At 35.9% G+C, this 23,720-nt stretch overlaps 1 long non-coding RNA gene across 2 annotated transcripts in view; it reads right to left on the minus strand.

Annotated features, from left to right (window-relative positions):
• Nucleotides 1–5,290: 5,290 nt before the first annotated feature.
• Nucleotides 5,291–23,720, minus strand: part of LOC108516950 (uncharacterized) — a 103,103-nt gene continuing 84,673 nt past the window's right edge. For both annotated transcript variants that reach the window (XR_001881953.1, XR_001881954.1), the window contains one exon: nt 5,291–6,303. This is a non-coding gene — a long non-coding RNA (uncharacterized LOC108516950). The remainder of the gene's footprint in view (nt 6,304–23,720) is intronic.

Raw genomic sequence — 23,720 nt, forward strand, 5'->3', positions numbered from 1 at the left:
ATCTGTTGAAGAACTACCTGGTAAGAATTCACTGCTGCACCTGAACAGTTGCTCTGAGTATAGGTACAATTTACTTCTGTGGGTTGTAGAACCCTGACGGACAGATGCAAGCCAGCCCAAGATTTCAGTCACTGTTGCTGCTAAGGACAGCCTACTATGGGGCTGTCCTAAAAAATAATTCTGTGTAGATTTCAGGACCTCCAAACTTTCATTATAGAGTTTTTCTAGGTAGTTTGTAGATTTTAGTAAGCTTCCTAGAGGAACAGCACTCTCAAGAGTACACTCGCAACAGCAAGAATGTTCTGTCTTTGAAAAATAATAATCTCAGGAAACTCAGAAATTTCAAATTTTGCCACTCAAGCTTGCAGTAGCTTTTGTCCTTGGTCACTTTCTGTCACTAATTACCAAGGCTTATGAGAGAGGAGGCAGGCAGAGGCTGGTTAGGCAGATAGAGAGGGAGGGTCTGGGAAGAGACAAGGCTTGCAAGACCGCACTGCATTGCCCCGTTATGTAGCATGCCCCAGCATGCTAAGTTGGAACCCATTTCTATACAACGTTAATAAGCAGTTTTACATTTCTAACCAGATATAACTTGTTTTGCAGCTAGCAGGAGGAAGTATGGCTAAGAACTTCTTTTTATACCAAGATGTCTGCTCAAAAGAGACTTTCCAGTCACCCACCCAGGTGCAGACAAGGATGGAGGGTGTCCTAAAATTAACCTGAACTCATTATAATGCCATTAGCATTGTGGGTTTAGCTATCCCCCATGGTTTTTGCTTAGGCACTCATGGGTAACCAAGATGAAGTCACTATGGACAACCCCAGGCATGCACAGTTGCAACACCAAGGGGGGGAATTTTACCCTCCAATTAAGGCAGAACCCACAGAAGACCTCCTTGTTTCTGCCACATAAAAGACCCAGAATTCAGCCCCATGTTTGGCAACGCTGTTTGGGTCCCTCTCACCCCTGGGAGCTTTTCTGTCACTTGGTAAATCCTACTCTGCCTTACTCACTCTCTGGTGTCTGCATGCCTTATTCTTCTTGGTTGTAGGACAAGAACTCAGACCTCACTAAACTAAGTAGTAAGGAGACTGCAACACTTACATTTAACACAACATCTTAGCTCATTGTTATCAAACCCCAAGTATATTTGAAGGACATTTTTTTTTTCAAATGTATTTATGTTTTCATTTGGCTTGATTTAAGTTTTCTTGCTGTTGTAGTTCTCAATTCTTACAACATTTTAATAAATATTTGTTTTCCTAAAACATTATGAACTTAGCTCGATGTTTATAATAATATATGGTTAATCTTTCTGTATATCTCGGTATTTTATAAAGATTCTATATATAACCTTAACATATTTGGGCACTTATCACATTACTATAGCAGTATGCTAAGTTGGAACCTTTCTATACAGTGTTAATAAGCAGTTTCACATTTCTAACCAGATATAACTTGAATCTGAAATACTTGGGTTGATTTATTTATTTTGCACTAGAAAATCAGTCTATTATTTGTTGTACTATATAATATTTGTTTGTGTATTATAGAAAATTCTATATAATACAGTGTATTTTATTGTAGAAAATGTCTACTGTTTCTTTTATATTTTATACATCTGTAGAATGTCTATCTTGACTTTTACCTCCATTACTTTTATGTTAAAATATTTATGTTCTCAATATATTAAACTGTTTTCATTATTAAAAGTAGCTTTATTTAAAATTTTCTAGCTAGATATGACTTTTAAGCTATGAATACTTGAAAATATTAGAAAAGTCTTCTATGAAAATGACTCCAAAAAATGCAAAACTACAAATTTTAGCTTGCATAAAACTTGCCAAAATAAACCTAGCTAATATGTATACACCAAAATAAGTATTAATAAAAATAAATGGCTTCAATATCATACTACAAAATTGGGAAAGATTAGAAAAAATAAATAAAATTTAAAAACAAAAGTATTAAAACTATTAACACATAACATTTCTTCTTGAGAGAGTTGAGCAATTTGTTAGAAAATAGTAATATGTGGTAAAAATAAACCTTCTTAATTTGGAAATACAAGTTGGACAGAAGGCTCAAAGAGTGGTAACAAAAAATGTGAGATATTTAAGTAATAGACTCTTTTCTGTTAGTAGATAAGCTAACTTATGAAAGTTACCATGTACATGCTATAGTAACACCTGCTTTTCCCTGGTCTGTTTGGAAAAATTTAAATTTAATCCCAGTAACAGGAAGCATCTAAACAGAGGCAGCACTTCTAAATGTGTGAGATACATCTACAAGTCAGCAATTGTAGTTCTTGATGGTTTTGAAAGTATTTAGGAAAGATACACAGTGACTAAGTTTTTTGATGCCCCCATCCGCCTGAATCATATGAACAACACAATAGGTAAGATAATCTATCTACCAAAAAAGTTTGATATAGGGCACAAGAATATAAATAAAATAGCTAAGGAAAGTCTATCAAAATACTGTGAAGCAAAGTGTGGATGAATATTAAATGTTTTAAAAATATGTTAATAGTGGGAAAATTGGACATAAAATGCTTTTAAAATATCAGTTAAAGTAGCCCACTTGGGAGGCCAAGATGGGCGGATCACGAGGTCAGGAGATCGAGACCATCCTGGCTAACACAGTGAAACCCTGTCTCTACTAAAAAAATACAAAAAACTAGCCTGGCGCGGTGGCGCGTGCCTGTGGTCCCAGCTACTCGGGAGGCTGAGGCAGGAGAATGGCGTGAACCCGGGAGGCGGAGCTTGCAGTGAGCCGAGATGGCGCCACTGCACTCCAGCCTGGGGGACAGAGCGAGACTCCATCTCAAAAACACAAAGCCCATAAAAGAAACAAATGAAGAAGCTGAGGCAGGAGAATCTTTTGAACCTGGGAAGCAGAAGTTGCAGTAAGCCAAGATTGTGCCACTGCACTCCAGCTTGGGAAACAGAGATAAACTCTGTCTCTAAAAATAAATAAATAAATAGATAGATAAATAAATAAATACTTTTTGAATAACACTTATTCCATCAAATTGCAAATAGTCAAAATATCCGTCCTTATGTCAAGGAAAAAAAAAGGAGGCACAGGTTTTAAGAAGAAAGTGATTCCATGGGAGAAAGGATATTGGAATGGATTTTTAAAATATAAGTGCTCACATACATAATTACATAGAAATGCCAAAAATTACACTGAAAGTAATAAAGATGAAAAGAAAAAAATAATACTGGTAAATACCAGGACAGTGACATGGAAATTTGGTTTGAGAAAAAAAAATTTCCACAATGCAAAGGAGAATCACAAAAAGTTAAGTTGATTAGATACAGGAGCTGGATGTGTGACTACTAATGGTAAAGAGCCAGCACGTAGAATTCTGATTTTCTTAAAGGAGAGAGTACAGGGCATTTAATGGAAATATATTTTAAAATATAGGAAAGTCTGTCTGATTACAGAAGACCTAAAAGACCTAATCGAAAGGGTACACAATATATACCAATGAAGTTATTTGTATTTAACCATCTGTGAAACATATATTGATTAAGAAATTCGATTTTGACAATAAATTATTTTGGATTTGAGAAAGAATTTTCCTGTCACTGGGAGGCTGACCTCAGTCCTACCTCAGCAGCAGAGTTGCTGGCAGACAATGGAGCAGCATTCACTAAAATAATTTTGAGGGAGGAGCAAATGGGCCAGGAAATCGAGATCCTTTGACTAATCCACCTTCACAAAGCAAAAGTCCTGGGGTTACCAAATCCATTTGCCTTCAGAGAGTGCATCCCAGTGTATTTTTTCTCAAAAATGTGTTACTTATAATCTAGGGCAAATAGCAACAGGACTTTGAATATCATATTCTAATAATGCCAATATTTGTATCCTTATATCAGAATTCTCTGATCACCAGGCTTGCACATCCAATTGGCTCTTGGGATTTGGATACTTCAAAACGTCCCAAACTTAATATTTACAAACAGAACTAGATGTTTTCTTTGTAAATCCTACACATGCCTAGCCCATTCCATAAATAATACTCCTCTCACTGCTCAGTCAGGCAACCCAGGCGTCATACCTTGTGAGGGATGCAATAAATCCATGTGTCCCTCACATGCTGCCCTGAATCCATTAATATATCCAACTTCTCTGCCTCCAACACTCTTGCCAAACCCTTCATGTGTTTCCATGGTCACCTCTCAGTCTATGCCCTCATTGTTCTTGGTTGCAGCATCACAACTGGTTCCAACTGTTCTTCCTCCGTCCACCCTTATACCACTATAATATGCAAAATAATAAATTATTAGAAGAAATGTAAATCTCATATTTGAAATAAACTACTTAATGCCTTACAACATTTTTATCTCAAGGTAAGAGGGAGAAATAACCAAAACGTCTTATCATGGCTTTTCTTTCTTTTTTTTTTTTTTTTTACGGAGTCTCACTGTTGCCAGGCTGGGGTGCAGTGGCACGATCTTGGCTCACTGCAACCTCCACCTCCCAGGTTCAAGTGATTCTCCTGCCTCAGCCTCCTGAGTAGCTGGGACTACAGGTGCCTGCCACCACGCCTGGCTAATTTTTGTATTTTTAGTAGAGACAGGGTTTCACCATGTTGACTAGGATGGTCTCCATCACTTGACCTCATGATCTGCCCATCTCAGCCTCCCAAAGTGTTGGAATTACAGGCGTGAGCCACCGCACCCGGCCTATCATGGTTTTAAAGAATTATAAGTTCTGGAGCCTTTCTGCTGTCCATTTTCCTTCCTTACCACCTTCCTCCTTGTCAGCTGTGCCATAGCCACTCTTGAACTCATTCCGTGCCTTGCTATCTCCAATCTATTCTCCACACAGCAATATGAATTATGTCAAGGGGTTATCTGTTTAAATCCTTTCTAAGGCTTCACCTGCTCTGAGACTGGAATGTAATTCCATTATAATTGTCTATAAGTAGTATGTCCGCCGAACTTAGCATCCTAACCAGACCATTTTTAAAACTGAAAGGAAGTGTTATCAATATTTAAACAAGGACATCAGGCATAGAAGTGAATTTTCCTGAGCATATTAGGTATATGCTTTTCCTATGCTGCAGGTCATTTTATAAGTTATAGTCATGGTTCACATCTTGTATTCCTATACTGATTACTTCTGGGAGGAACCTAAAACACTTTATTTAATTTCAATGTCTATATTAACTTCCAAACTCTTTATTTCATTTAGATCTTCTTTATTGAACTTCAGATACACTTTCCATTGTAATGTTAAGAATTTAATGGTTCTAAAAATCAATTAATATTCTATTGTACTTAGCATGTTATAAGCATACTTCTGCTTAATATTTTCATGTCCTAACCTTTAGTATTGTAAGTAAGCCTTATGGACTTATGAGAAAATATTGAGGTTGGTTTAACCTTGCAAGCATTAAAACAAAATAGTTTCTGGTTATCTGACAAATGAAAACAGAAACTTTCACAGATAATCGTGCCCAGTACAGCATTTGATGTATAGAAAGAGCATGTAATCATCTGGTGACAAGTTTTTGAAACTTGGCTCTACAATGACCACTGGAAATACGTATGTAAATTATTTCAACCAGACAGCATGTAAGCAAGTTTGAATAACTATTTCCTATAAACTAGTTTCAAGGTGAATTAGTGAGAAATTTCCACATGTAAAAATGTAGAAAAAACTTTAAATGTGGCATAGTTCCATATTTTTTTCTGAAAAGAGTGGTTCAGTTTCTCTCATCTCGATGCATTTTTTAGCACATGCTTCATTTTTTTCTGTGTTAACTCGTTTAAAATAAATATCACTTACTCTGAAACAAAAGTAAGTGCCAACCACCACAAAAAAAAGTTTACATCATTTTACTGGAGTTTCGAAAGCACTTGTTTATGCAGAATTGTGAGGCTTTGCAATGGGTAGCAATTATCTTCCAAAGTGGGTAAAAAACTACCGCATATAAATATATTGCAGCTTAAAATTGCATATTTTGGATGCTGGTAAAGAAAGAAGTAAAACTAAAGAAACAAATAAGCCAATATTACATCCTGCTTGCAGTCCTCTCGGTGGGCTGCATGATATTTCTTCATGAATAAAGATGGAGTAAACCACATTTGTAGCATAATAAGAAAAGGTAATTAGTGTCATCTATTCACCGCTGTTAGAATTTGACTAGAGCAATTTGATTACGTTTATCACATTCTAAACTTTGAGTAAGTTTTTCAGCTCTGTAATGCAGTTAGTGGTGAAGTGTGCGGAATAAAAGTCAGCTTCCCAGTATGATTGATGAGCAACGACTCAGAGGGATGGAACTGAAAAAAAGGAAAGGAAAAAAAAGAGTAAGAAATTGTAATATAGATACTGTCTATTGGTTTTTAAGTAAATCCCATCTAAATCAGTTTGAATCGGTGGCAAAACTTACATAAAAGTAGCAGTACTTCTTTCCAAACAAAATCAAATGTGTGTGTGTGGAAGGTTTCCATGTCCATACAGATGGAAAGGACATAATATTTAGGACAAATGCATTATTAGACTTTGTTAAACAGCAAATTAATTTCTCATTTTTAATTTGGAATCATTTAAGATAAAATGTTTTAACATATATTAAATTGAAACATGTAAAGCAAAAGTCTCCATAGTGTTTAAGATACTGAATTATGAATGAATAAGTATTATTTCAGTCTCACATATTAACATTTTCTGGTTAAAAATTCTTCTAACTTAAGTATTTTGTGTTTATTTTAGCTCCCCATTAGCATACATATAGTTCAGAAATATTTTGTGAATCAACTAAAAGAGTTAGATGTGGAGCTAGTCCCAGGAAAACCAGCAGCTCAGGGTCATTTATGGGAATTCAAAGATAGGAGGACATGGACAATTTTGACAGGGGAGACATTTGAAGCCGTAAGAGTGTTGGGATAAAGCCACCAGAGCGCAGACAAGGTATAGAATAAACAACAGGTAAGCGGGGTCAGGGGAGAGATTACTGACTCTAAAAGAAGAGTAGCCCTGCATCAGAATCAGTAATGAGATTATGGAGATGACTTTCTGTATCAGCTATGTGTCAACACTCTCCTGAGGATGCACTGGAAAGAAACCAGCACCCTGGATTCAAGGGACTTATGATTTCAGGAGAATATACAATAAACAAAAAAAAAATATTATTTTTAAAAACAAGCCCATTTTGTTTTATGAAAGAAGACAAGGTATGAAAAAAACACAGGGATGAAAAAAGCAGCACTAAAGTAGCTTGTTCGAGTTCTCCTTTTTAAGAAAGGTTTCCTGAGGCAAACACTGGAATGAACTGAAGGAATTAGGGATGTAGAAATCCAGGAGAAGAGCACTCCAGGCAAAAGAAAGAGCCAATGCGAGGACACCAAAAATTCCCTTTTGCCTCCTTTCAGTCAGTCTTGCCTTTCTTGTAGATGACCAATCTTATGATTGTGATGACCACAGCCTCGTTCTATTTGTTCTTCAAGTTCATATAAATGGGATAATGTGGCACATTTTCTTTTGTGCCTACCTTGTGCACTATGATAATGTTATAATGATTCATATTTATTTTTCAGGTTTTTTGGGGTGTTGAGTGATATTTAATTGTATGACTATGCAGCAAGTTACTCCTTTTAAACTGAGGGGTATACAAAAAAGAACACAAAGCTGCTATGAAAGAAATGTTTGCCCAAGTGTGATACGAAGCTGCATAACTATGCAGATGTTTTGTGGATATTTGCTTTTGTTGCTCATATACACAATGGCCAAATTGCTAGGTCATAAGGAAGGCACGTGTTTAATTTTATAACAAAATGACAGATGGGTTTCAAAAGTGGATGCATGATTTCTGTACTCCCAGAAACAATTTATACGTAGCTCCACATCTTCACCAACATGTGATGTTGTCAGTCTTCATATATATTTGTGTATGTGTGTATGTATACTACACACATCTATATGTGTGTATTACACACTGTATTTAAATTAATAAACTTTTTATAAAGTATGTTTAGGTTCACAGCAAAACTGAATGGAAATAATAGCAATTTCCCATACACACCCATCCCCAAGCTCACACACAATCTCCCCCACTATCCACATCCTGAACCTCGATGGGCACATTTGTGGCAACTCATGAAATAACATTGACACATCGTTATCACCCAACGTCCTTAATTTACCTTAGCGCTTGCTCTTCATGTTGTACATCCTACGGGTTTTGGCAAAGGAATAATGACACGTATCAACCATTATAGTTACATATAGAAGAGTTTCACTGCCCTAAAATCCTTTGTGCTTTATCTGTTCATCTCTCCCTCCCCATTAAATCCTTGCAACCACTGATCCTTCTACTGTCTCCATAGTTCTACCTTTTCCAGAATATCATATAATTAAAATCATTCGGTAGATTTCCAGATTGGCTTATTTTGCCCGTTAACATGTGCTTGATGTTCTTCTACGTGTTTTTGTAGCTGGTAGCTAATTTCTTTTTATCACTAATATTTGATTGCGTGAATGTGCCACAGTTTGGTTTCCCTTTCACCGTTTCAAGGACATCTTTATTGTTACCACGTTTAGGCAGTTATGAATAAAGCTGATATAAATATCCCTATATAGATTTTTGTGCGGACATATGTTTTCATGTTTTCAGTTGATTTGGGAATACAGCAAAGAGTGTGGTTGCTGGGTCATGGGATAAGAGTATATTTAGTTTTGTAAATAACCACATAAGTGTCCTCCAAAGTGGTTGTGCTATTTTGTAGTCTGACAATCAATGAGAGTTCCTGTTGCTCCATATCCTTGCCAGCATATGGTGGTGTCAGTGTTTTGGATTTGGGCCATTCTAATAGGTGAGTAATCATATCCCATTGTCTTTTTTAGACAGAGTCTCGCTCTGTTGCCCAGGCTGGAGTGCAGTGGTGTGATCTCGGCTCACTGCAAGCTCCGCCTCCCGGGTTCACTCCATTCTCTTGCCTCAGCCTCCCGAGTAGCTGGGACTACAGGCACCCGCCACCACACCTGGATAATTTTTTTGTATTTCTAGTAGAGACAGGGTTTCACCATGTTAGCCAGGATGGTCTCGATCTGCTGACCTCGTGATCCACCCACTTCAGCCTCCTAAAAGTGCTGGGATTATAGGCGTGAGCCGCCGATCCAGTCCCTACTGTCATTTTAATTTGCAATTCACTAATGACATATGATGTTGAGCATGTTTTCATATGCTTACTTAATATCTATATATCTTCATTGGTGAGGTGTCTTTTCAGGTCTTTGCCATTTAACTGTGTTGTTTATCATCTTATTGTTGAGTTTTAAGAGATCTTTGTATGTTTTGGAGGACAGTCCTTTCTTAGATGTGTCTTTTGCAATGATATTCTCCCAATCTGTGGCTCATCTTCTCGTTCACTAGACATTGTCTTTCACAGGGCAGAAGTTTTTAATTTTAATAAAGTCCCACCTATCAATTGTTTTTTTCATAGATCTTGCCCTTCATGTTCTATCTAAAAAGCCAAAATCATAAGCAAAATACCCAGGATTTCTCTTATGTTATCTTTACAAGTTTTAGAGTTTTGCATACTATGTTTCTGTTTATGATTTATTTTGAGTTAATTTTTGTGAAAGGTGTACGTTCTGAGTCCAGATTAACTTTTTTCCTTGTGGATATTCAGTTGTTCCAGCACCATTTGGCAAAAAGTCTTCTTTTGCTCTATGCATTCCCTTTGCTTATTTGTCAATCATTTGACCATATTTATGCAGGTCTATGTCTGGGCTCCCTATTCTGTTCTGTTGATCTATTAGTCTATTATTTTGCCAACACCATATTGTCTTGATTATTTAAACTTTCTCGTAGGTCTTGAAGTCAGGTAGTTTCAGACCTCTGATTTTGTTTTTCTCTTCAATATTGAGTTGGCCATTCTGGATCTTTTGTCTTTCCATACAAACATTAGAATCAGTTTGTTGATATATATAAAAAAATAACTGCTGGTATTTAATTGGGATTGTGTTTAATATATAGATACAGTTGGCAAAAACTGACCTCTTGACCTTATTGATCCTTTCTGTCTATGAAAATTGAATATTTTAATTACTTATTTGTTCCCCTTCAATCAGATTTTGTAATTTTCCTCAGCTACATCTTGTACATGTTTTGTTAGATCTATAAAAAGGCGTTCCATTTTATTAGGTGCTAATGTAAATGTTAATGCCTTTTTAATTTTAAGTGTTACGTCTTCATTTTTGGTGTATAGGAAAGTGATTGACTTTCATATATTAATCTTTGTATAATGGTTACAATCTTTCTATAATTGTTTCATAGTTCCAGGAATTTCTCTTTGGCCAGTTGTTTGGGATTTTCTACATAGGGAATATTTTTGAGAACGGAGACAGTTTTATTTTTCCTTTCCTATCTGTATATCATTGATTTCCTTGTCTTTTCTTATTGCATTATCTAGGAATTCTTTCCCGCCATTCACAGTTTACTTCAAGTTTGCATGCGTGTGTATGTAAATGAGTGTTGAATTTTGTCAAATGTTTTTCTGCATGCAATGACACGATCTTGTGGTTGTTCTTTGTGAAACTGTTGATGTAAAGGCTTAAACTAATTGATTTTTGAATGTTGAAAAAGCCTTGAATACCTGGGATACATCCCATGTGACTGTGGTGTATAGTTATTTTATACATTGTTGGATTCAACTTGCTAATATTTTATTGATAGTTTTACATTTCTATGTATTATATATATTGATCTCTAATTTTATTTTCGTGTAATGACTTTTTTGGTTTTGGTATTGGGGTAATGCTGGCCTCCTAAAATGAGTTAGAAAGTATTTCCTCTGTTTCTGTCTTCTGTAAAAGATTATAAAAAAAAATGGTATAATTTCTTCTTTAAATGTTTGGGAAAATTCACTGGTGAACTGATCTGGGTGTGGTGGCTTATGTTTTGGAAGGTTATTAACAGTTGATTCAAATTCTTTTATAAATTCATCTCTTCATAGTATCTTTTTCTTCCTATATGAGTTTAGTCATATTGTGTCTTTGAAGGAATGAGTCCATTTCATCGAGGTTATAAAATTTGTGAGTGCAGAGTTGTTCCCAATATTTATTTATTATCCTCTTTATGGCCATGGAATCTGTAATGAGACCCTTCTTTCATTTCTGATATTAGGAATTTATATCTTCTCTCTTTTTGTCTCAGCTAGCATGGCTAGATGCTTATACATTCATATGTTTTTAAGAAAATTAACTTTTAGTTATGCTGATTTTCTCTATTGATGTCCTGTTTTCAGTTTTACTGATCCCTGCTCTAATTCTTGTTTCCTGCTTACATTGGACTTAATTTGTTACTCTTTAAAGTGTTTTTAATTCTTGCTATTCTAGTTTTAAGAAGTGGTATCTCATAATGATTTTAATCTTTATTTCCCTCATAACGAATGAGGTTTAACCTTCTTTTAATGTATGGATTCTCATTTGTGATGTCTCTTTAAATATTTTTGTCTTTTGGGGGGAGATTGTTTACATTTTTATTGTTAATTTGTAGGAGTTATTCATATATTCTAGATGCAATATCTGTAAGATATGTATGGTAAAATTTACTTAGAATCTCAGTTTGGCTGTTAATTTTCCTATTTATGTATACTGAAGAATAAAGATTATAAATTTGGATCAATTCCAAGTTGTCATTTCTTATATTTTTTATGGCATCTAAAGAAGTCTTTTCCACCCCTAAATCATAAATACATATTTTCTATGCTTCCTAGAAGTGAGGAATTTCTGTATAGGTCTATTATCCACAGTAAATTTTTATATTATGTGAAGTTATGTTCGAGGCTTATTTTTGTACATTTATTCAGTTGTTGCACCATTATGTTTCCAATTATATTTCCTCATCTTCAACAATTAATTACCTGATATATGTGGAAGAGACATAGCAGAAGTGCCACCATTCCACTTTCTTGGACCCGTTGCCAACATATTAGCAACTTTCTGCTTCTCTTCCTTAGAATACTCACTCTTAGAACCGTGAGCTGTCATAGAAGCAGCCCAGGAACTTTGGTGACCAACCATGTGGAAAGGGAGAGTGGCCCATCTGAGCCCAGCCAACTGACATTTCTACAGACACTAGGCTTTGTGAGTGAAGCCATCTTGGAGCCTGCAAATCCAGCTTCAAGCTGCATACCATCAAGTTACTTTGTGGCGACAAAACGTGGGGCAGAAGAATTGCTCACCTGGTCCCTGGCCAAATTCCTGGACTACATATTAGTGAAATAGAATCAGCTTTTTTTTTTTTTTTAAGTTACTAACATTCAAAGTAGTTTGTAATTCAACACTAGATAACTAGAATATAATTTGGTGCTTAGAATTTAGGTGCTGAGGTAAGACATGCAGCTTTGGCATTTGGATTGGAAAACAGAAGTTAAAAGGATACAAGAAAATTGTGTGTAAATAACAATTATTTTAGGCTACAGATAAGGACAACCTAGTTTTGCACTGACAGAATAATTAGCAAAACTTTACCCTACATAATGTGGAAAATCAAAAGTGCACCCCATGAATTCATGGATCCCACTAGGGAAATTCCAGGAAGCACCATGTGACTTCTGCTAATTGCCTAAGAAAATATGAGGGTAGAGAAATAAATTAGAAAATCATCGTTTAACAATGACCCTTGTAATCATAGATTGAGACAAGAAAGATCAATAATGCTAAAAGTGATGACTGAAAGTTTGATGAGATTCAGAACAATTTCATATTTTAAAGATATCTTCACACAAAATACATACTGGCCGGGCGCGGTGGCTCAAGCCTGTAATCCCAGCACTTTGGGAGGCCGAGATGGGCGGATCACGAGGTCAGGAGATCGAGACCATCCTGGCTAACATGGTGAAACCCCGTCTCTACTAAAAAATACAAAAAAACTAGCCGGGCGAGGTGGCGGGCGCCTGTAGTCCCAGCTACTCGGGAGGCTGAGGCAGGAGAATGGCGTAAACCCGGGAGGCGGAGCTTGCAGTGAGCTGAGATCCGGCCACTGCACTCCAGCCCCGGCGACAGAGTGAGACTCCGTCTCAAAAACAAACAAACAAACAAACAACAACAACAAAAAAAACAAAATACATACTACTGGCACATCATTATTATGTAGTACTTTCAACATTATTGTTAATATATTCTTTACAGTGAAAAAATATCAGACACCATCTTAAATGACATATTCTAACTCCCTGGGATAAATCCATATTGTATATCACCTAATACCACGCACTGAGAGGACTGCATTATTATGTTTTTGGTTTTATGGCTTCAGTGCATAAATCATGACTTGTCACCATAACCCTGCATTGTATCCTGGACCTAAAAGTGATGTGTTTGAGTAAATTGGTGAAATAAGTTGGGTTCTGTGTATTAAATGGTAATAGGGGATTGATATCCGTTTACTTAATTTAACGTTGACCTCTGAATAGATCATAGAAGGTCGTTACACGCACTGATGTATTGAGAGAAAAGGGTAATTCATCAGCAAGTCACATGCTAGTTATAAAGCAGCTGTGTGTGTTATTTCTGCAACTTTTCTGCATATTTAAAAGCACTTAAACATTAAAACCTTATCTAAAAGAGAAATAATAGTTATGGCTAGAGAATCATTGGCACAGAGATGGAGCAACTCTGGATCTATATGTGTTAATTTTCGTAGATTTTGGTTTTCTCTAATAATAATTGTCTCGAGTATTTTTCATTCAGTCAGCAGTTGTGGGCCTCCGTAGAGTTCAGTTAACACCTGTAATCTCCCAGTGTTGCCAATTAAAAATATCGAGAATAAAATGCCACATTTTAGTATACATTTGCTGATACAACCTCTAGAATAGTCAGAGTTGGATTTTGATTTCACTAGGAGTCCTGGAGCTGTGAGATAATGTGGAAAATACATACATTTTTAATATGTGCTATTTACCTTCATTCTGTAAGGTCTGATTTTCAATACCAAAGGATCATCTTTATTGACAGAAATCTGAATTCAGGGGACATGGAGGATGCCTATCTAAATCATTTTGCTTAGAGAATTAGGAGTGAGAGATTTTTATTTATCATCAATTTCTCATAACTGCTTTACTTTCCAGCACCAAGCGTTCTACACTCATTTTGTGTTTTTCCAACCCAAGCCTAAGGATAAGCCATTTCTTCAAATAGATCTGGTTCTTTTTGTAGGGAATGGTACTTATAAACCAAGATTTGGATGGTAATTATACCCATTGATCCTAGGATTTTATTGTTTCTAGCTGCCCTAAGCTGACTTTGTTAAGAAACATAAATATAAACACACAAATACATATACATATAAACCGAAAAATGCATCTAGGTAATTGTATATGTATAGACTAGATATAATCCAAATTTAGTTTAAACACCCTGAGTGTGGATAATACCTCCAACTAAAATCTGACACTATGCTACAGAAAATGAGCCTTTCTCATTTTCATATTTATACTTGTTTTTTCCAACTGTGAGAACACTGGCATGAATTATTCTCAAATGCATTTACTTGTGTTTTCCACCTCGTCTGAATTTAACTAAACTTCCAGCTGTGCCAATCTAAAACTTGGCCCTGAATAAGGAAAAGGGGGAGGGTAATGGGTAAAAGAATAGAAAATGTAGAATAGATCAAGCTGAAAAGAGAATGGATCTAAAACATGGTCTGGAAGATTGTGAAGAGTGGAGACTCTAATCAAATGCCTTTATATCAATAGAGATCATACAGTATTCCCAATGTTGCCTCTAGTGTCAACTATGTCTTAAGGAATGCACTTTATTTCTCTGGACTTTGTCTTCCCCATTTGCACATTGAGGAATATGAATTGGAAGACAATTCAGGTCTTGTTTTGCTATAAGAATCTAAGCTTGGGCATTTTATTTTAACCACATCTGTCCGAGTGTGTAAAAATAAAACACGACAGAAAGTCTGTTAATTCTGTAAATATTTTCAAATTCAATATTAGTCTCCTCTGGTTTCCCTAATTATTCTTCCTGTGATGGAAAGCAGAAGACACTTGAATGAAATGTAAGATTTACATTTAAAATGGAACTGGACTAGCCCGGATTTTATTACATGAATGTACCTTTTATCTGGAATATCATTAAGGAGAGATGCAGAAAGGCAGGGATGAAGGCAATTTGAACATTGCAAGGCCTTTAATTCAATGAGCTCATTTCCTCCTGATATTTGGCTGTGGCTTCTACCTAACCATTTGCACATCTCTTCATGAAACAGCAACTATAATACACAATATAGAATATAACCATGGCAAAGGAGAGTCATTCATAATAGCAAAGAACACCTGTATTCAGTTTGTTCTCATCTCATATATTTATACATATTATATAACACACATTTAACTATACATATTGTAAGTCATTTTACAAGCTGACTTCAGCATTAAAGGAGTATTCTCAATGACAGTTATCAAAAACACCTAAGATCTCCTTTACATAAGATATCAAGCTTTCCATGCACAACGCTTATAAAATAAATGCATTTAATCTCTAAAAAATATTAATTCCTACTCTTGCAAGAACTCCAAGTGTATTGATAGTGAAGAAATGAGGGGCTTACACAGTTCAAACAGACACGTGTGCAAAAGTAAATCCTGCTGAGAGTATCTAGAAAAATGCAAATGGTGACGGAAGATGATTTCCTTTTCACTCTCTTAGACCCATCTTTTAACAAGCTGGTCTTTCTTCTTGCCAACCACAAGGGGAAGAGAAACATTTATTTTTTTCAGCCATTCCCACTGTACTTTCTCAGACCATTTAGAAAATAGCTCTATGGGGAACTTACACAATAATGGTCTAGTACTTGAAGAGAGACATTTGCCAGTGCTGGCATTTCTGGGCATGATATCAAACTGCATTGTGTTGGTGGGCACAGAAGCTTTCTCTAGCTGACAGCGGTAGTAAATCACGATGCTTGTCCAGAGAAGTAAATCTCTGGAAATATTTTGAACTGTGTCAGGTGCTTCTCTGAAACCTTTGTCACATTACAGTAATGAGAGCACTAAAAATCAGGTATACACACACACACATTTTTATATAAAATATCAGCCAGTCATCTGTTTAGAGGGTCCACAAGTCCTGTGTTTACAAAATGGGGCAGACTTATCCCAAAGGTTTAAAATGTTTCCTTTACAAAGGAATAAATATTCGGTGGCTTTGCTTGCCATAACAACTATAAAATTTCTACAAACTAACCTATCTTCTCTGTTTTGCTGTTTTGTTATGTTTATCGATATCAATGCAGACAAAAAAAAAGTCAACCATACCTCAAAAATAATCATGGCAATATATAATCTAGGTATATGCACATTTACGCAGCATGTATGTGATTTTTTATGGTGGTTGTTCTTCATTTCTATGTCTGATAGCATTTATATTATTCATTATGTATTTATTTGAGCCATCTATTAAATGCTTATTGATCCAGACATTTTCAAGATATCCTTATGTAAAGTTTCCTTGATTCAGGAACATCATTAAATTGTAAGCATTATAAAATTAGGTAAATAATGTTAATTCAGGGCATGAATAACTTATTACAAATATTGGATATTATCGAGAGTGAAAGTAAAATTTTTACAAACATTCTTAGGTCTCAAAATCTCCATTTTTAGAAATGAAAATACAATGATTTAGTTCCATTTCATGTTCAGAGATACACAGCTAGGAAAAGAGCATTGTATTCACACTTTATGACAAGGGAAAATGTTGCCAAACTATAACATAAACTTATAACTTCTAATGAGCCTATTTGGAGGCTAATGTCTCAAGACAAATTACTAGGGGTAATTTTTGGAGAAAGATAGTACTACAGAGAAAAGTTAAGTATAAATTTGGTTTACTTTGGGGACAAATCCTGACAGATCTTGTATGTTATAGATGAATTTTGTACCCAAAAATCCATAATGTTGAAGCCACAAGCCCTACGCCAAATCCAGAATATAAACCTTATTTGGAAAATAGAGTAATTTTTTTTTTTTTTTTTTTTGAAGACAGAGTCTTGCTTTGTCGCCCAGGCTGGAGTGCAATGTCACAATCTCAGCTCACTGCAAGCTCCGCCTCCCGGGTTCACGCCATTCTCCTGCCTCAGCCTCCCGAGTAGCTGGGACTACAGGCTCCCGCCACCACGCCTGGCTAATTTTTTGTATTTTTAGTAGAGATGGGCTTTCATTGTGTTAGCCAGGATAGTCTCAATCTCCTGACCTCGTGATCTACCCGCCTCGGCCTCCCAAAGTGTTGGGATTACAGGTGTGAGCCACCACTCCCGGCCATATATATGATTATTTAAGATGAGGTCATAATGGAGTAAAGTGGGCCCCTAATCTGTATGAATTTGTTCTTATAAAAATAAAACTAATTTGAGCTCACACACAGGAGAATACCACGTGAAGACTGAGGGGTATGCTGTCACAAGCCAAAGACCTCCAAAGAGTTCCAGCAAACCACCAGAATCTCAGAGAAGGGTATGGAACGCACATTTCCTGGAGATCCTCGGAAAAAAACAATTCTAAAGACACTTTCCTGTCAGACTTTTGGCCTGCAGGACTGGAAGAAAATAAACGTCTGCTGTTCTAATGACCTGATCTGTGAGTTTTGTTTTGTTTTGTTTTGTTTGCTTTTTGTCCTTTTGTTTCTTTCTGCAGCTGAGATAAACTAGCACTTTACATGCTATGGTCCGAATGCTCCCCAAATTCATGTGCTGAAACTTAATATTTGCGGTAGTGGTATTAAGAGGTGGAGTCTTTGGGGAAATGATTAGATCATCAGCCTCTGCCTTTATGAAAGGGTTTTTGCCATATACAAGCACTGAAGGGAACTCACTTTAGCACCTTTTGTCCCTTTTGTCCTTCGCATCCCGTGCCATGTGATGACAAAGCACTTGTTCCTTTGGACCCTCTGCCTTCCACCCAAAGAAGACAGCATTGATGGAGCAGTCTCTCTCCGGACCACAGATATGCTATGCCTTGGTCTGGGACTTCCCAGCCTTCAGAATCTTGAGAAATAAAATTCTGGTCTTTAAAAATTGTTTAGCCTCAGGTATTTTGTTATGTCAGTGCAAATGGACAAATTGCTGTATGCTGAATGCAGGGTAGTGTGAGAGAGTGAACCTCCTGGGATTCGTGGGTACTAAAGTGTTCTCGTGATCATGCAGGCCTTTCCACCGTGAGTACAAACAGCAGCTAACTAAGAAGATTCTCGAGAAAGGTGTTTGAGGGGAGGACACTGGAAAACTTCTCTGAGTGTTGGGCAGGGCCAGAGGGGTAGAAAAGCAGCCCTTGCTGAAACTTCTCCCAAGATCCATGTGCTCTATTTCCATTCACAAAAAAAAAGAGAAAATTTGTAACAATAAAAATTGCTGCCTTTAGGCATGAGTGGAAACTCACTGGGGCTGGTGGAAGGGGACAGGAAGATCAAAACTTCACACCTGGAAGAAGGGCACAAATACGTGCTAGGTCCAACACTGAAGCTGGAGTGCAAAGAGGAGCATCTGGGAAGTTGACACACCTGAGAACAAATACACACACTTGAGAACCCAGGTAGACCATGCACACACACATGCACACACACACACACACACATATACCCCCCTGAGACCCAGGTATGCAATGGTTGCCTAAGAGTAAGCCTTAATCAGAAAATCAGAGGATGACCTCTGTCCCCAGCCCACATCACCACAGTTAGAAGATTTTGAAGAGACACATTCTTTCTAGAGAGTATTGCATAGGCTTACAGGGGTGGGAGGAAGAGCCAAGTAGAGAGAAGAAATTGAAAGAAAGAAACTCTCTGGAAAACCAGGCCAGACAAGTGCCACTTAAAAACAATGCATCATTGGAAGAATATGACATTCAGTGCCTGTGGCCAATCTAATGATAAATTCACTTCCAGTACAACTTCTGACTACATTAAGTCAAACCCCTACACTAAAGTGATATCCAATTAGAAAATATATTCACTTCACTACCTGCTCTCCTGTGCACTACTTTTCTGGCTTTTAACAACAACAACCAAAAAAATAAAATAAAAAGCCTACCAAAAGGCAAAATCAATTTAAAGAGACAAAGCAATGATCAGAATCAGACTCAGATGTGACACAGATGTTGAAACCATCAGGTAGAAAATTTTAAATATTTATAATTAAACATTAGAAAATCTAATGGACAAGCTAGACATAATCAATGATTAGATAGGTGGTTTCAGCAAAGATAAAGAAACTTTAAGAAAACATCAAATGGAAATGCTAGAAAGTATAGAGTAATGGAAGTGAAGTGTTCCTTTGAGGGAGTAGTTAGTAGGTTTGACAACATAAAAGACTCAGTGAATTTGAAAGTAAGTCAGCAGAAATCACTCAAACTGAAGTTGAAAGGAAAAAACAGTGGGCAGAGAAAATAGAGGAATTTAAGAAATGTGGGATAAAAGTGCTGTGTAATCTGTGCAAAACTGGCTCACAGAAGTAAGAGAGAGGAGAGGGAATGGGGCAGAAAACATATTTGAAGAAATAATAGTCGAGAACTTTTTAAATTATACCAGACTCCAAAACACATATCCGAGAAGCCTAAAGGAAACCAAGCACGGTAAATACCAAAAACAAAAAATGCCAAAACCAAACACACATATACAAACAAACATCCACACAGGCATATTCTATTCAAAGTGCTGACAAAGAGTGACTTTACGGTACAGAAACCCAGCAGCTCTTAGCCAGGTGATTAAGGTTGAACATTGGCTGTAAAAGTCTTGGTGATATCATGCACCCGCTGATCTGACATGATAAGAAGAGTACTTCACCTCTAAGGTATTTATCACCAAAACCCCATAACTCCAGGGTAATCATGACACAACATTGGATACACCCATATTGAGAAGTATCTTACAAAAATCACAGACCGCAACTTTTCAAAAGTCCCAATATCATGGAAGACAAGGAAAAATTGAGAAACAGCCACAAATTAGGAAGACTAAGAAGACACATAGGCCTATAGAAGAAGGCAAATAGATGCAATGTGAATTCCAGGATTGGATACTGGAAGAGAAAAATGACATCAGTGGGAAAACTAGTGAAATCAGAACAAAGCCCTTAGCTTCATTACAGTATCATAGTAATGCTAATTTCTTAATTTTGATAAGGACACCCTGGTTATGTAAGATGTTAACATTAGTGAAATCTGGATGTAGGGTCTCTAGAAACTGTGAATATATTTGGAATATTTCTATAAATATAACCTTATTTTTAAAAAATGGCTGGACTTTGAAATATTTGAACAACAATTTAAAAAGCCATGCATTTTGACAGAGGTACATTTGGAATTCAGTGTACAAATTGAATACAGTTTCTGTTTTCAGGTAGAGAGAAATCTTGAGAATAGATCCAAGGTTTATTGGGGAATATTGAATGGGTGAGTCTTGAGAGCATACAAAATAATATTTATGAACTTTAACATTGGTTTGAAATATGTCTGTGTGTGTGTATATATATATATGTAATATATGTGTATATGTATATATGCTTACATATAGTAGAAACGTGGTAAGGTAGAAGAAAATGTCATTTAGTAGGAAGTCAGAAGTCTTATTATGTATAAACCAGAAGAAGCAAATTAACGTTGCAATCAAGTATTTAAAAAATTGAACAAGTACAAATTTACAGAGCCAATAAATTGATATTCAGGCCAAAATTTAGACTGTTTTATTCTGTGTTTATATAAATGCTTTAATTCATAAGAGTTAACCCCCAAAACTTCTCTGTCTAGACTTTTCTCAACCACAGTAAGAAAATATGCTTTAAATATAATATCAAACAGAGGAAAACTTGGTTTTGTTTTGGAGTTTTTTTCCCCTGCTAAAACAACCATCTCCTACACTCTCATGTGTTACTGCTCTATCTGGAATCTAATGTACAAAGTAGAGAAGGAATAGATGTAAAAATAACCTTTAAATACTCAATAATTTGATTGACCTTAACTATCTTTATCTTCATGAAGGAAGAGACTCTGAGGCCTTTTTTCCTTACATAAACAGAATACATTTTTTCTTTCAAATTGTATAAAATGCACACACATTTTTCACATTCTAGTACCCCTGACAGCCTGTTCCTAATGGAACCAGTTTTTAGTTTTGCAGTTTGGTTTTGCAGAATGATGAGCGATATCAAATGTTCCCTCTGAACTGATGTTTCAAAATTTTCTCTAATAATTTATTAAACAGATTTTAGTGATATATGTATTACTAAATTTTGTCCCTTGTAAAGATTCCATCAAAACTTAAAATATGATCAACTTTTTGTTGTTGTTGTTGTTGTTGTTGTTGTTGTTGTTGAGATGGAGTCTTGCTCTGTCGCCCAGGCTAGAGTGCGGTGGCGGGATCTCAGCTCACTACAAGCTCCGTCCCCCGGGTTTACGCCATTNAACTGGTTAAACAATATTTTTTTCTGCGTAATTGTTTGATTTTCCTTAAGGCTTCCTTAGGCTTTTTCTTAATTGGGCACTGTTAAACACGCTGAATTTGCAGCACTCAAAAGTAAAGTACATTTCAACAAAGCATTAAAATACCATAGAATCCCTGAGTATAAAATCTGTCTTAGCACTTCCTGATCAATGAAGTTCAGCTTTCAGAATATGTGGTGGAAATCTTGCACTCTCCAGTTTACTGTCACCACTTACCTATGAGTCATAGGTAAGTTTGGAAACCAGATAGTCAGAATAAGATAACATGCTAAAAGATTCAGGTAACAGCTGACCTGCATCAAACACAGACATGCACAAATACTGTACTTTATGCATACCTGCTACAGATACTAAAACTCAGTTTTCTTCTGACCACTCTAAGCATACTGACATCAGCTTGTAATGATTTGCACAGGTCTTGAGAGCAAAACTGTAATATTCAATAAGATAAAGGGATAGAAAATAATATCATATTTAATTTTATACTTTTCATACAGTTTATTAAACAACCCTTTTACCTGCCCTCAATCACCTGGCTTCTTTATCCCTCTCTTTATGCTTGCTTTGGTTTAAGAAAAGAAAAGAAGAATCATAGGAAGAAAGAAAATTAAGAAAGATGTTTGAACAAAAAATAAAATAGACACTGGTATGAAAAATAAAGAAAGTAATGTAATTTCACATTAGTTAAGAGAAAACAGAAGGGCCAGAACCATTTTCCAAGAATATAGTAAATGTAAGATGGCTTCTCTCATTTTAGAACTGTTTTCAGAGGTTCTGAGATCAATTATTACACTACAGATATGGTACATTCCTGATCATTGAGAGCAAGTGTCTTCATTTTCATTGTCACGTGCTTTTTAACTAGCTGAGAGCCAACAAATGTAGAAATAACTGCCAGATAATTTTTATTAAAGTTTTTATGAACCTTTTTCAAATGTTATTATTGTCTTTACTTATACTTTTAAGGCTATAAAAAATCTCCATGAATTATTTTTGGCAACGAAGAATTATCTCAGGAATGCTAAAAACCTAGGAGGGCAAAAAATACCTTATCCTCTATACTTCTAAACTCTATTTCTTCCAAGAAGACGAACATGGCTAGGCTAAAAGCAAACAAAATGTTAATACTTGTGTTTATACAAACAGCCAAAACTGAAGTTGTTTTCTTCCTTTTCACAAAATATTTAGACTTTTTAAAATGAAATCGTGAATCCCTTTTTTTTTTGAAATCATTTGGAATCCAGTATTTCTCTTGAGAGGCAGTGCAGAAATTGAAAAGATACGTCTATAAGCTTTGGAATAAGTTAGAACTCTATAAAGAACTCCTTAAAATTTAATAGACATGCACAGTAGGCACATCTTTTTACATATGATATGTGTTTCCTCATCATCAAAACAGGAATAATTAGAGAGCTCAGTCCTCAAGATTCTTGTACATGTATCCAGTACACCTTGCTACGTCATAAGCAATAGCACCTATTTAAATTCTCTTCAACATGAAATATTGCTAAGTATCTTCATAGTTAAATCTTTATGTTAAATATTACTATGCCAAGGTAATTGATTTATTATCACTGTTAAGAAACGTTATTGACAATTAACCTCCAGCACACCCCGTATGTGGTCACTTTCAGTCCATAATCAAGAGCAGGAGGATACAGAAGCCGAATGATGCCTCACTCATCACGTCACAGTATTCCAAATAGGGGCTTATTCTCGCCATTTTTTAAAAATCATATAACAAATTAGTGACTAAATGAAGAAACATAAAATGATTATAAAGCAGAATGTGAGAGAGTTCACCTTTTTCTCCCAGTTTTAAGGCACTTTGACTTGTTCAAAATTTTGTGTAAGCTAGGCAACTTTCAAGTCAGGATCTACTGAGATAAATGTTACTAAAAATTGGCCCTACTTTTGCTTTCTACCAACTCATGGCTTCAGCTATTTCTTGGAGGAAATGGATCAAAGATTTCTAAGGTTTACATGAAATCTAAGGTTTGGGTGAAATCAATCGCAAGGGTCTTTGACGTCTTCTCCCTTAGGATACTCAAGATGAAAAAAGATCACAACACTCCAGTCTGTACTTCATTATGCTTCAAACAGTCCCATGGTAATCCTTCTAAAATTTATACAGACTAATTCAAAAATGTTATTTCTATTTTATCACTATTTCTATTTTTTCACTATGGATTTTTTCCAACCACCTACTGTCTGAAATACAGGTTAAAAAAAAAAAAAAAAAAAAAAAAAAA

Source organism: Rhinopithecus bieti, unplaced genomic scaffold, assembly GCF_001698545.2.
Source record: "Rhinopithecus bieti isolate Rb0 unplaced genomic scaffold, ASM169854v2 scaffold_39125, whole genome shotgun sequence".
Lineage (NCBI taxonomy): Eukaryota > Metazoa > Chordata > Mammalia > Primates > Cercopithecidae > Rhinopithecus > Rhinopithecus bieti.